Source organism: Micropterus salmoides, unplaced genomic scaffold (assembly GCF_014851395.1).
Source record: "Micropterus salmoides isolate LMB-PRFRI ecotype aquatic unplaced genomic scaffold, ASM1485139v1 Ms_hic_scaffold_13, whole genome shotgun sequence".
NCBI classification, from domain to species: Eukaryota; Metazoa; Chordata; class Actinopteri; order Centrarchiformes; family Centrarchidae; genus Micropterus; species Micropterus salmoides.
In genome coordinates, this window is record NW_024040374.1 from 2,685 (window position 1) to 17,680 (window position 14,996).

The 14,996-nt window shown below is 39.6% G+C and overlaps 1 long non-coding RNA gene across 1 annotated transcript; it reads right to left on the reverse strand.

Moving 5' to 3' along the window:
• Nucleotides 1–4,513: 4,513 nt before the first annotated feature.
• On the reverse strand, nucleotides 4,514–13,650 carry LOC119900198. Its single transcript, XR_005444022.1, has 3 exons — nucleotides 13,301–13,650; nucleotides 10,918–11,013; nucleotides 4,514–5,129 (listed from the first exon to the last, which is right to left on the reverse strand). It is a non-coding gene; the product is annotated as an uncharacterized LOC119900198 (long non-coding RNA).
• Nucleotides 13,651–14,996: the final 1,346 nt, after the last annotated feature.

The window sequence follows — 14,996 nt, forward strand, 5'->3', positions numbered from 1 at the left end:
GTCAGCCCGGTTATCTTGCAAAATACCTCCAAAGCTCACTAATTAGGACATGTCTTGTTTAACTTTGAATTTTATCTTAGAAGCATGAGGCAAATTGTTCTCTGCAAGATGTTCATGAATGCACACACTGGGATAAATAAAGCCTGGGATAAACTGAGACATACTGCTCGGAGGCAGTTCTTTGTGAAGCACACCTGCTGTCTGCAGACGTCAGGCCTCGGCCTCGATGACCTCATCTTTCATCGTGGCGTGTTGGAGCTGTGGAAGGGGAACAGGCTGATGCAACTGCCACTTAAATATACATGAGAACATGTTGAATAATTACTGCGCTCTTACAGAGTCTCTTCCGTCGTGACTGACAGAGACAATGTGGGAGAAGCCAGTTTAATGGTTCGTCAGCTTTTGGTATAAGAGCACTTTCCCACAGGACGGACTGAGAATACTGATACACCAGTGATTGGAAAATTAGACCGGGTCAGGTCTAGTCCAGGTCAGGGGTTGAACTTCTTGTTAAAACCAGTGGAGTTGCCCTCTGCCGGCCGTTAGATAGAATGCAGACCCTTCAGATTCTGTGACTAAACCCATTCCTCAATTATATATATTCCTTTAGTCTGTACAGGTCCTCCGATCAAAAGAATCAACTTTTCATAAAAATGAATCTTGTCCTGAGAATACTGTCACGTGCCACACGTTACTCTGCATCCTGCACCTGATGTTAGGTGTTTGTTTTCGTTACCTTGCTGCCTACTAAGCCGTCTATCGGAGCTAGATCAAACGAATGATTTTATACACTTTTCATACAAGTAATATTCATACTGGTTGAAACAGTTTGATAGCAGCCTATTTCAGTTTTGTGGGGAAGGAATTAAAGGCCTGTCCCAAATATAGGAAGGTTAAATGCAGTGATTTTTCTCAAATAAAAGCCAAGGCTATGAATTAAAAAATTAAAAAATAATTAAAAAGCAAAACATTTGAAGTCGTTGCTCTCTAGTAGCTGCGGTGCTAATCCAGTTCAGAACTATTGTTCATTCTGCAGCAAATGGGCCAAATAAAACCTGTAAACACTCTGATGTGTTTCTTCCTGACTGCTAGCTGTTTCCTTGTAGACAGCACAGCGGAGTCGGAGTGCCGCTCCGAGGGCAGATACTGTGGTGATGACTCATGTTGAAGGTTGGACTCTCTCAGAGGAGACGGTGAACAGAAAGAGCACAGGGGGTGTGTGTGTGTGTGTGTGTGTGTGTGTGTGTGTGTGTGTGGTTCGCACAGCTTATCTCCTCCGTGCATATCTGCCTGATGTCTCTGCTGCTTATTTTCACGTTCACCTGACGCACACACTGACACACACACACATGCGCGCGCATGCATGCACATAGGCACACAGAAACACAAAGACACAAAGGAAGACACACACCTTCATCTTGCCACAGGCTGTCAGTTGTCCTTGTCATGAGCATGATTCATAGCTTGAGGTTGGAACTGTTCCTGTACTGTTCTGACTTCACCTGCTGAGAAACAGCACGACACACATGCCTGTCTTGTGTGTGTGTGTGTGTGTGTGTGTCTATATATATAGACACACACTCACACACATTTAGACATTATTTAGACAACAAGCTGAGAGCATTTTCAGTTTCACTGTTGATTTTTTTGCTGTGACACTAAAATAAAAACATTTCTTGTCATCTTTCTTAAAACTGCTGTTCTTGAATCAGGTTAATAAAGATGGATCTTTTCTAAACTGATAAGGAGAAACAGGATATTCTCACATGCCTGTAGTCGTGTCCATCCATGCAGATAGTTTTGGTTGTGTTTGTCCCTGTTCTGAGATACCTATCTATGAGACTTCTCCTCCACACAAATACCTAGAGCACAAAAATTTACATTTAAATAAGTCAACAGCAATGTGTCGTTCTAGAAATGGTTTTTGAGATAACCTGCAGACTTTGCTGTGTGCAGTTTTATTGGAACTACTTCTACTAAAGAAGTAGCCCCTATATACAGTATTTTCTGTGGATTATTGAGTGTAATGGCAATTTTTCCTTAGCTTTGATTTCCAGTATCTTCTATCTATCGTACACAGATAGGTAGGTAGTGAAGTTTTACGTAGACATAAGATTTTCCAGTCATTATTGCAGTTGTAAATAGTATAAATAGATGAAAATACCGGTTGATTTCTTTTTTGTTTCCAGTTGTTGTGTGTATTCTGATCTGTGGTCTGGTGAGAACTGTGTGTGCTCCCCCTACCTGTGACTTCCTGTCACCTATGCCCCCCTATATACAACCATGTGCATCTAATCACTGCCACCCAGTGTCCAAAATACCAATATAAATATATCCAAACAAAATACAAAATCATGCCAACATGTCTCCTACAGCGAATAATAGGGACCCCTTTTTTCAGGCGTTTGCGTGAACCAACCCTTTAAATAAGTGAAGCTAAACTTGTTGAAAGGTGTTGCTGTGGTGTTATATTAAAATAGCACTGATGAAGTCATTCATAAAGAAATCTGTTCATTTCAAACAGAGCCTGATCATCCCTCACACTGTATGTTCTCTATAGCATGCAGACATGTCTAGTATATGAACATAGCTGAGCTTCCTTTGTCCTTCATGCATGGATTAAGTTGGCGAGGGTGTGAAGGGTTTTCCCATATAGATGAGACATTCCATGCGTTCCCCTTTCTTGGATAATCCCCTTAGTTATGAGACAGGGCTTTAAGAAAATTGTACCAAATATTAAGACTTAAAGGTACCTGGTGTTAGCATGTGTTAGCGCTTTCTTTTTATTACGTCATCTTTTCCATTTATTTATTTAAATTTCTCTTTATCTGTGAATTGTTGCTACAATTTTCTTCATTCCCTTTCTGACTCTGTCGTCTTCTCTGTCTTCACTTCACTTCACTTCACTCTTTCTCCTTTTCTTTCTCTCTGCTTTCATCTCTTGATCCTCTTTAAGTTGAGAAGGAGAGGCCTAAGCTGAAGGAGAGTCACTGGATGTGTTGGTGGAAGAAAGCGCAGAGCCGAGTCGAGCTGGCAGGCGAATCGTAGCTGAGGTCCAGGTGAGAGGCGAGTCCGCTCGGCTCGGCTCGGCTCCACGCGACTCTGCCATGTGCTTGTTTGAACCACAATAGAAATGAGGCACGGCAAAAAATTACTATTTGTATGGTTTTGCTTGCAGCCGAACACGAAAGCAACACACAGAAAGAAAGAGAAGATCACGGCTTTTTTTTCCTTATGTGCCTGCACCATAAACTGTATAAAAAAAGTCCGCAGCAGCAGCGATCAGCCGACTTTACACACTACAGCAGCTACGGCTGCTTCAGGTGTAGTTGGTTTGATCGGCCGGACATGCAGCCTCTCTTTTCCTCTGTTTGCTTCTTTAGAGTCTTTAGTGCAGTTAAGTGACTTGTTTAAACAGACTCCTTACTCGTTGAGGTTTGACTCACTAATAAAGGAAAAAGCAGACATCTTTCAGTTCGGTTTATTGATAGAAAGTTAACCAAGTAATTTACTTTGTTCGGGCTACTTTTAACACACGTATGAAAAAATTACTTAAATAAGGTTCCCACAACTTATTTGTTCACCAAACTATTTCACTCCTCCTCTCTTATTCAGATATATTACTCAAGATGTAATACACAAATCTTTTATGTTATTGTATAGTTATTTGAACCAAGAAATAAATAAATAAAATAACCTTGCTTGTCTGTAACTACAATAATAATAATAGGCTACCAATCAACTACTATGGCTTCAACAGGTGGCATTTTACACAAGGTATCGAATGAAGTACTCTACTGGTATTGGTATCACTTTAAGGGTACTGGCTTTGGTACTGGGATCATGAAATTTTAGATGATACACGACTCTAGCTGGGTCATTATGCAATGCCATCAAATGCTGGGTCGCTTTTCATCAATTGTGCGTCATGAAAAAGTCCTTATATAGGCAAATCCCAGCAATCGGCAGCCATCTTGATGTAACTCCTTTGGGCAGTTATATTGGATTAACATTATCAGGCCCCGCTCTAAGTGAATGGACATAAAAACTGCTTGGATAGAATCACCAGTAAAATCTGATAAAAGCCGCTGAAGAAGTGTGATGATTTTAAGAAGTGTTTCTTTTCATCACAGGTTATAAGGTTTCACAATCCAGACTTGATTTACGGCTTTCATTGTGGTCGCTTACCTCCCTTGGCAATACAGCACCTTCGTGTGTTATCCTCCCCGCCCATGCGGATTAGAAGTGCATCTGATCTGGTCACACACCTGCTCCTCGCTGCCACCACAACATTTGAAACTGTCGCGAACCTCAACTGCGCGTGAACCACACGATTGGCTTGATATGTTTCCCGATTGGCTTTTTTGTGGGAGGGACGGGGTATGTGCGACACTGTGTCACAGTAAAAGAAAGAGCACAGACGTGTGATATATGTCAACAATGTCAGGTCATGTATTACCTCCTGCTCAGGCTCAGTAGCCAAGGCCTCAAAGATTATTTATTAATATTTAAGTTTGTTGTAAAGAAACATTTTATTTGAAGTACATCATTCTGACAAAATAGTCTATATGAGCTTAATACATGCGTGTAAGAACGATAACACAGGTACACGCCACTCAAAGCTACATGGCAAACTAACGAGTGCCTACCACACCAGTGTTATTTTGCTGCTGTCTGTTTAGAATTGAAATCATTTTTAGTCGCAGTCCCAGCTGCTTGTTAGACTTTGCAATGAGGCAGCAATCATATTGTTGATAGCAAAAAAAAGCAAAATCTGTCTGCTGCTGAAATGTTTCTCTGTTTTCTCTGTCAAATGTGAAGGGCAGAGAGGAAGCCGGGAGGGTTACAGGTCTGACTCGCCATCTCGCATCTCACACCTCAGCAGAGGCGAGATTCGACAACTCCAGCGGAGCGTCCTGTGATGAGATTGAAAATATTATGCAGAGGGTGGGATGGTGGGGCAAAGAGCAACGCTGTGATGGACAGAATAAATATATCAAGCCAGAGTGTAATAACAAAACGCACACAGGGGATAGAGGCGGTGAGAGAGGGGTGGAGGGAGATGGATGAAAGTAGAGCTGGAGGTGAAGTGAACATCCCCGTCTAGCCTTGTGTACCTGCTGTCTGCTCTGTCAGAGGAAGGAAAAGGAAAAAGAAACATTCACTGATTAATGCCACACAAACGCTTCACTTTACATTCTTTTCTTGCACGTTTTCCACTGTTTACACAAGTTATCCCAATTTATTTTCTCTTAACTTTTGGGTTTGCTTTTCATTGCTACGCTGATGATTTACAAATATACATGCCAGTTATTGCAGGAAATGCATCTGATTCGGTTAAGTTATTGACTTGCTTGGCTGCTGTGAGGAGCTGGTTATCGGCAAACTTCCTGCTACTCAACTCCACAAAAATTGACATGATAGCTATTTGACCAGCTAGATCAGCTCATTTGTATCTCTCCACTGATGATTCGGTCATTCATTGCAAGGATAGAGTAAAGAATCTTGGGGTTTTTGATCGATCACTTTCGCTTGATTTGCATATTAAAGCGAAAGGTGACAAAAGTAGCCTTCTTTCATCTCTGAAGAATCGCAAAGATTAGATCGATATTGGCACTTAAAGATGCTGAGGCTCTTATTCATGCCTTTCTCATATCTAGGCTGGACTATAATTGTAATGTGCTGTTCTCTGGGCTGCCAAAGAGAAGTTTACGAGGTCTGCAGATGGTCCAGAAAGCTGCAGCACGTATTCTGACTGGATCATCTAAATACACGCATGTAACTCTTGTGCTGGCCTCACTGCACTGGCTCCCTGTTCAGGTTAGAGCAGATTTGAAGGTTTTGTTGTTAACGCACAAAATAGTGAACGTTTACCTTTGCTGTCTTTGTATAGTGGTATTTACTTTTCACTGTTTCAAATTAAGTATTTTAGTTATATTGTTTTTGTAAAGCACTTTGATTGAAAGCGCTCTATAAATAAAATTATTATTGTTGTTATTATTAACTTCTCTGTGTCACTTGGAGACACACTGAATTGTCCTGAAAGTTTCCTCAAGTGGCGATCAGAATAAGGTCATTATCTTTATCTTTGAAGCCTTTTCTCTAGTTAAACTCAACCATGAAATTAAAGCACAAAGCCTTGTGTAGCTCGGCCCAAAATGTTTTCAAATGCAGCTAATTTATTCTGTCTCTGACGTTGGGAGGTGTTTTTGATTTGTTTTCACACTCAAATTTATTCTGTTTGTGGCAGAAGAACATGTTACACAAGCTGCCAAAAACACTTGTGTGTTAAACTTGGTTTACTTGGTACTTTAAGGGCTGATTAGCTCTTAAGGACACACTATAAATGGACTTTCAGAAACTCGCTAGCCTAGCAACAGGACGCCTACAAATAACAGTGCTGCTTTTTCTTAATCTACCTGGCTCAGGGACCAGTACTTGCTCCATTCACAGAGAACACCTGTTATAATTATGAAAATGTTTAGTTCTCAAATGAAATATAATTCCTACTTTTTCAAATGTTATTTCGGGATAAAAATACGATGCCTCCTGCAGTGCAAACCAAATTGTGTAGAAGTGCACCTAGATATTCTTACCAATCAAAATTTGATTTGATAGCCTTTGGTTTGCAACAGTAGTCAATACACATCAACCAAATAAAAAATAGAAGACAGAAGAACATATAACATACAATAAAATTTGTCAGATTTGTTATCTGTTAAGTGATTATTTGATCAGATAGTTTATGATTAACGACGTCACCCTGGTTAGGGATGCAAGGGCAGAGAAAAATAACTTGGTATTGGGGTTTTGACTGCATTTTAAACTGAGCTTATAAGTAAAGACGTCACTGACGACCAACAACCAGGATAAAAAGGTCTTCTGGAGCAATTTACTGCAAATTACTTTAAAGAGTTTTAAAGTTTTGCCAGCGCAGTAACTCTCAAAGTCGCCTTTTGTTTTTTATGATCTTACTCCTAATGTGGTCTGTAATTGCAAGATTTAAATAGGCTAATAAATAATTGAAGCATGCGACTGGTCTCACATAATAAAAGCTCTTTATGCACCACAGCAGGAGTTTCAGGGGGACTGATTTCATAACAAACACTTACATTTTGTAGAATTAAAATCATTTCCTATTAGCTGTGCAGCCGTTGGGCTCTATCTGCTGCTCCTCTTTCCTCATTTGTTATTGCTGCAACCTTTACAATATTTCCTTACGGTGACGGACTTTAATTGGGTGAAAATGTGAGAAGTGTAGATTCAACAGTGCAGCAGCCCTCGAGTCACTGTCCAGCCGCCACTCAGCCCGTAATTACCCGCAGCCTCCTCTGCATATAAGGCTCCTACATCTCTTTTCTTGCTTTCCGGTCTGCCTGGTTTCTTTTTACCACATTTGTTCATTTTCTCCATCACCTACTTGTTCTATCTGGCCTGATATATTAACTGTTTTCTTATTCTTTGCAGCCTTTTTCTCCATCTTCGGGTTTCACCTCCTACCTTATTAGCAGCAAAGGGCTTTTAGCCTTCAAGCCAAGCATGGAAAAGGAGCGCTTTGGATGGATAGACCCATGGTTTTTTTTTCCTGTGTGAGTGTGTGTGTACGAAAATATTAACCTGACTCCATTTCCAGCCCTGCAGATGTTCCACTACTTTGCAGCTAATGGGAAGAAGTCAGATGGGGTGTTCATTTTCTTATCGTCTCCCTTTTTTTTCCTCTTTTCTGTTGGACTGTATTTGGCTAATTACCTCCTGCCTGCACATGACAATCATCCACAGAAACACACTCAGTCTCACACACCAGAATAAGGTTTACTGGTTCATTTGCTTCCACTTGATTCTTGACTATATTGAGTTAATTGCCTGCCAATAGACACACACTCTTTCTCATGCAAAAAGTCACCTCCTGCGGTGAGATCCAGCATGACTGACTGCAGACAGCAATTAGGGACAGACCATGAAAAATGAAGTGTCTGCATGCGATCGGTGCACATTTTGTATGCACAGAGGGAAAACAAAGTACAACATCAGCCGAGGCTCCAGGCAGCTCGTTCCTCTGAAATAATTAGCCAGCATCAAGAGGTTTGATTTTCAGTCTTTTTCTGTTCAGTGCTTCAAGTGGAAATTAGAACTTTTTTTATCTCAAGGAAAACTTATTCCATTTGTTCTGCCCCTTTTGCCTTTAGAAGAGTTCAGACATGCATTTAAATGAGAATTAATGTGTGTGTGTGAAGAGAATCGCAACTGTCATTATCAGCTAATTATGACTGATTAACACAATTTAATGATTTACAATTACTCGCGTTAGTGTAATTGAGTAGTGTACTTGTACCTTTTTAAGTTGTTTTTAAAATCTGTAGTTTAACTTTTACTTAAGTATGTTTTGTTTGAAGTATTGTACTTCGCTACATTTTAAATACTGAGTAAAAAGTTTGTGCGTGGCTCACAGAGAGGTCGGTGATCGTTCATTCTGGCTGGATGACGTCCGACGCTCCTGTTTTACACATGATCCATGATGACAAGGAAGATTTAGGACAGAATGGCAAAAATAGCATGTTGTGTCTTATTAAGAGGAGCAGAGCTCCACTGTAGTTCGCACCCTGCTTGTCCCACAGGTAGTTGGTAAAATAAGATTTCATAGTTTGGTAAGAGGCTTTGCTCAGATGAGCCAAAAAGACATCGGTTCATGACATCGATAATGTTGGTTTGTGCTCCAAAAGGCTGTGATTTAATTAAATATATTTAATAAGATATTAAATCAGTATAAATAAGTTACTGTAAACTGTGAGTAAATTTTAAATGTTACCTTTTACTTTTACTTGGGTAGATTTTTATCCCACTAACTTTACTTGTACTTAAGTAAAAATTCATCAATGTAACAGTACTTTTACTTAAGTACAATATTTTAGTACTCTTTCCACCTTTAGGTCCTTGTTTATGTTTTAAAACTCAACTGCGTACAAAGGTTCACACCTTTAGGGCATAACTAAAGGTAGGTTTATGCTCGAGGTAAATTCATATGACTTCATCATATATCTTGCATCGAGAGCAAAGGCTCTGCAAGTCGTCACGCTGTGCGGTCACGCACCTCTGATTTGTTTTGTGACTAGGCGCCCACTGTGCTCCCTTCGCTTTTCATTTCACCACTCGAAATGAGGAATCTCAGTTTGGAGGAAACCTGCAGCAAAGAGAAGTTAAATTTAAAAAAACACCAGGTGCTATTTGATGCGGCCTCTCGCTTTTGTCTTTTTAATAGCCGTAAACAGATCAATTCTTCCTCAGCATTTAGGAGCTATAGGGCAGGTTGTGTTGAGCATTAAAGAGTGTGCGCTCGTAGCATTAAAGAGTCTTCATCCAGAAGAAAATACATATATTATTTAGAGGATGCACATTAGGGCTATGCAGTATTCACAACAATGATATGGATATTTTCCAATATTAATATATTTCTTAATGTCAAGCTAATGTTTAAAACTGAACTGTGTTATAGTTATTCATGAGATTAAACTCTTCATAGACATAAGAGAAAAACTTTTGCTTTCTTGCGTTAAGTTTCACAACATCATCAGTGAGTTGGGAGGAAGTTTGAGCATCTTGGGATGCTATATTGATGTTTTCAGCCTTTATTTTAAACGGGCTTATGTTAGAGACGGGCCTTTTTGTCTAATTTACCCAGTTTGATAAGTTTAATGATCATATTTAAAGAGGTGGTATTATGCTTTTTGGCTTTTCCCTCTCCTTTAGAGAGTTAGAGTTATATTCCTTTTTTGTGCATGTAACAGGTTTGCAAAGTGAAAAAGCCCAAAGGGAGTTCACAGAAAACTCTGCTCTGAACCGAAAACAGCTTGTTTGTAGTCCAGCCGCTTCCCTTTCGCCCCTGTGACGTCACAGGGATGAAAGCTAAATGCACCTCATGTAACGCTCGCCAAGCGGCTACTCCGACACGCCCTCAGAAACAGCGAGCTGCAGCACACAGCTCTCCTCCCCCCTTCCAAACACCAGCTACCCTCCAGGCAGTCAGTGGACATAAAGTTGTTCCTGTGATGTAGAGACAGAGCTCAGTTAAAACTTTATGGATACAGATTAATAACTCACCGCTCTGAAACTCTCGCTCCAGTCCGTGTTGCCAAGCTGGTCGGCAACACGTACGGCTACCATGCTTTATTTTTTCTTTTCTATTGATGCCACATTTACCTTTTTTATTCTGACCAATTGAGGAATGGGATACATTTCCCACAGCAAATACTTTATCAGTACAGCAACAGAGTCACCCCGTACTCACCACTGTACTTCTCTCAGTTTCTCTTCACTATTAGAATACAGTTGCTTCTACTTTGCAGCTGCTTCCACGATGGGAAGTTGACACTTCCTGCACAGATGTTTCACATTAAAACCCTCCCTTTCCCTGGTACTGTAGTTTGATGTGAAACAGTTTTACGCTTTATTCACGGCGTCTTAACACTGCCACAGTAGAAGCAAATCAAAATCTATCTTTCTATCAAAAATCTTTCTGGCAATTATTTAAGTACCAACTTTTATTTTACATGCCCTTTTAGTGCTTTGCTTACATAAAGCTGAAGCAGACTCTCATGAAATGGCCCTGTTGAAACGGATCCGGTACCCCCCCCCCCACCCACCCACCCCCATCTTCCTCACTGCTTCATTAAGTGTTTCTGTGTCATGTCTGGGTATGAGATAAGACAAGATGACAATTTAATGGTGCCAGTAGGGATGGCAGCAAGAAATAGATTCTGCAAAGAAAAATCGATTAAAATGCAGAGCCAGAGGGCATTTTCACAAACAGTCTGAAGTACAAGTGACAGTTACAAATGCAGAACTTCTGCACTACAAATGAAAAAGTGAAAAGGTGAAATGTAGTGTGTTTTTATGCCACTGTGTGATAGAGAGAGAGCTTACTGTTGGCTCCAGCCTCGATATCACACCCACTTAAGATGCCACAGCACGCTCTCAGCCTTTCATTCAGTCCTGTGTTGACGTGCGAGAGGCAGCCTGCTAATGGAGAGAAAAGTCGTGTCCATTAGGCATCAGCTTGTAATTACTCGATAAGAAGTTGTATTTATGTCTTTTTAGATTCATTCTTGTTTTGATTTTCAGTTCAGTGCAATACTGTAAACAAGATGTCAACTCTAATCTAATAGTTTATGTAAAGAGTGTGAACAACTAATTTGTCTTGGAGCCAGGTAAAAACATCACACACACACACACACACACACACACACACACACACACACAAAGTGACTGTGGCAGCGGCAAACATACTGGGAGTCTTGACAAAGCAAATATGGCGACATGCACAAGTGTTATTAGCACAGTAAAAAATATTTTAATAAACATACCAAAACATAAACACTATCATTAGCTTTGCACAGGGTTTCTGCTGCTTCTTAAAAAGTCTTTAAAGCTCTTAAAATAAAACCAGGGAAATCAAGGTCATAAATTGTCTTGAATTCATCCTAAATTAGCTGTAGGTAACAAATTTGCCGATGCTGCATTTAAGCTTGGTGGGAAATTTGTAACACAAAGTCTAATTATGCTGTATTTGTTTGATTAACTTACCATTAGACAATGCAAGATCCTGCCATTAATATCTATTTAATGTTACGTTTACTTTAGCATTATAATAACTTAGAGACTAAATGTCTCTTTTTACAATAATTTGTTTTCCTCCATGTTTACCTCTCTCTTTAGCAGTGCGCAGGCTACCATAAAACTTATTAAACTGATTAATAGCCCGGGCTTTTATTTGGAAAAATCACTGAATTGACCTTAACTTTCTTTGGGACAGGCCTTTAATTCCTCTTGCACAAAACTGAAATAGGCTACAAACAGAATATTACTTGTATTAAAATTATATATTCACGTCTTGGATTCACTGTTTTGATTATTTTGATCGGTGGACCCTTCCAGACTGAAGGCAGATAAATAATCAAGGAACGGACACATTCTGACTTAACGAGCGCTTGAAAGGTAACGGGAGTCGGCGCCTTTCTCTTTCTTTTCATCTTTTGTAGCCATGCAGGTTACATCGGCATGTCCACACTGACATGTTGATCATACGTTTAAACATTAATATTTGTATTAACGATCTAAGCAGCTTAGAAGCAGCTAAAGCGGGCGACCCCGCAGGGTTTAAGAGGTTTTATACATCCAAAGAACTTCTTTAAAAACCAGACCAGGCGTCTAATGGCGAGCTGCTTTTTTTTGTCAAATTGTGTTCCCCCACCAGGCCAGGAAACGGGGGAAGGCGGCTGTTTGGGATTCAAATCAGCCTGAAAGTGAAACTTATGAAAGTCTCGCCTGGTCTTGTTTCCTTGCTACCTTTCTTTATAATGTGTATTCCTTTGTGTTTTAGTATTTTAAATTGAGTTTAAATTACTTAAATTACTGCACGAGTTCAAGTTCACAAATGGACACGATCAGTTCACCAAAAACATGGGCATGTTCAATAATCGGTGCTGTTTGCACACGTTTATGCCCCGGATGGAAAAACTACATGTGTTTGCTGTCAGACTGCGAGCGGTACGTATTTCCGCCTACGTAGCTGTTGTGTGCAAAAATATAAACAGCCACTATGTTTCCTTATTCGGAATATGCAAATATGGCATTGCCTCGTTCATATCTCCTTTATATCAAAGACATTGTTTCGACACAAAAACATTGAATTTGACTTTAAAAATGGTGCGAGAACCGTGTTGCATGACTGTTGAGGACTGCGTCATCGTTTTAAGTCTTGGGATTCTCCGATTCGGCCTGGACGTCAGTTTTCACAATCTCATTTTAACCGTAGCCTCTACTGCTTGTTTTGAGTGTACCGCTGGGCCCTTAAAACAGATTATAATTGTCTTGAAGAAAATTACCATATTACACTGAAATGACATTAAACCAAGAATAGCCATGGTTAAAATAAATTATACCAAGAAAATACTTGTATTCTGGGAACTTTCTTGTAGCCCTACCCCTCTATAACAACAAGAATCGGGACCCCTAGACGTGAGCTTGCAAAACGGAGGGGTAGGGCCAAGTGGTGAAATGGGATTGCGTCTTAGCCTCGTCAGTGGCCCTTGCAGTCAAACTGGCTCTTCCTTTCTGTTACCCTTCATTCTGCACAACAAAGATCCTGCACGCACACGTGCATCCGATACACACAAAAGCATACTAATACACGTGCCCACGCATAAACTTTGCAGTAACCAGAGTGTCCTTGTCACCTTGGCAACTGTCAGGAGTTCACGTATGTTGTGAATGTGTTTTTCGTCTCTATGCGAGATGATTCACTCACCTCTTTCTTGCTGCTTCTGTCTCTCTTGTTCTGCTTAGCGCTGAGCCTCCTGTGCAAATCGATAGCTTCACTGAGCCTCGGTTGCTTGTCTTGCTTAACTTTGGGGGAGTGTGTTTGTGTTCAGCAAGGCAAGCTTGGTTTCCCCCTGAACAATCTATGTGTGTGTGTGTGTGAGAGAGATATTAGGGAGTAATGCTGGCTTTATTTATTCCCATACAGCAGATAAAAGCAGAGTGGAGATAAAATGCGGCTCTGCTCTCTGGATCCCTGCAGGCCTCTGCTTTGGTCTCGCCTCTGTTTACTCTGACAGAGTACACTGTTAAAGAAGAGGGAATACACATTTTCACAATGTTCACAAAAAAACAATCTTCTGAGAGCCCACAAGGTTTATGTGGCTTTGATTAGGGACCGTATTTTGCTTTAAGACGTTTTCCTGCCTTATCCAGAATATTTAATGTAATTTATGAGAAGAAGTTGTTGCTTTTTATTTTCATGCACCAGAATCCTCTGAACTGTGCAGTTATAAACCACCTACTTTGGCTCACTATACAGCAATTCTGCGATAATCAATATTGTTAGACAATCCTAAAATGACACATCACGATATCTAACTATGACTACAAAATTACTGCGAAAAGGTAAAGTTATCGCTATTTTAACAGCACAAGTCTGCAGCACACGTTTTTCAGTCTTTAAATTAAAATTACAGAACTATAAACAACTATGAAAAAATTTATATAACAAACATTTCTTTATAAAAAGAACAAAAAAAATGCAAATTTACTGTGTACCACCTAAGTCTAATATGTACATCACATTATATTGTGTGAAAATGTGTAGTTTATGTTAAGATTATTGCAATGCTAATGTCTGTTAGCAAGTTAATGGAGATTCCCATTATACGTTAGCATTGAGCTAACTGTCATAGCGCTATTTTTATTTTTAAATATATCGATATGATGGGCTGGAATATGATACAGTATTATACCACAAATAATATGGTGTAAACCATGGGTGTCATGTCATAGTCCAGTATCAAATTGCATTGAATTTCCTTTTTGATAAACTAGGATTACAACTTTTTTATTGTCAATTAAACATTTGATTGGTTTTTTGTTTGTTTTTTTCAATTAATTGATGGGACATTTTTCTGTAATATAACTGAAGATTGTGCTTGTTTTGTCCTGTCCAACACCCAAAGATAATTAATTTACAATGATTGAACCCTTTCATGCATGAATTATTAAATCACAAAGTAATTTCTTTGTTTGTTTTTACTTTTAAACAAGTGAAGAATTATGCCTATAAACTTTTTTCTCCCCAATATATTGATTTTTAAATTATTTTTTTTTAAATGGGTCCACTGCTGTAAACCCCATCAATGCATCAACGCCATCAAAAGTGATTCGTTTGGTCCATAAATGTGTTTGCAAAGAATTTGTGTTTTAGTAATCGATTTAATCGATGAGTCGTTTCAGCCACAGTTGGCTGAAGTGTTCGAGTGTGTCTCTATTTGTTAACAATAACACTTTCTGGCACTATGCAGACTTAAAAAAAAAATAAACAAAAGATACGTCTTCCTCCCCGTCTGCAGCCCTCCTCTTCTTGTCCGCCTCAACTTCTTTCTCTCCATCCAAATCTTTCTATTTTCTTTCCCTTCTTTCCAGATAATTGAATCTCAGACACACACACACAC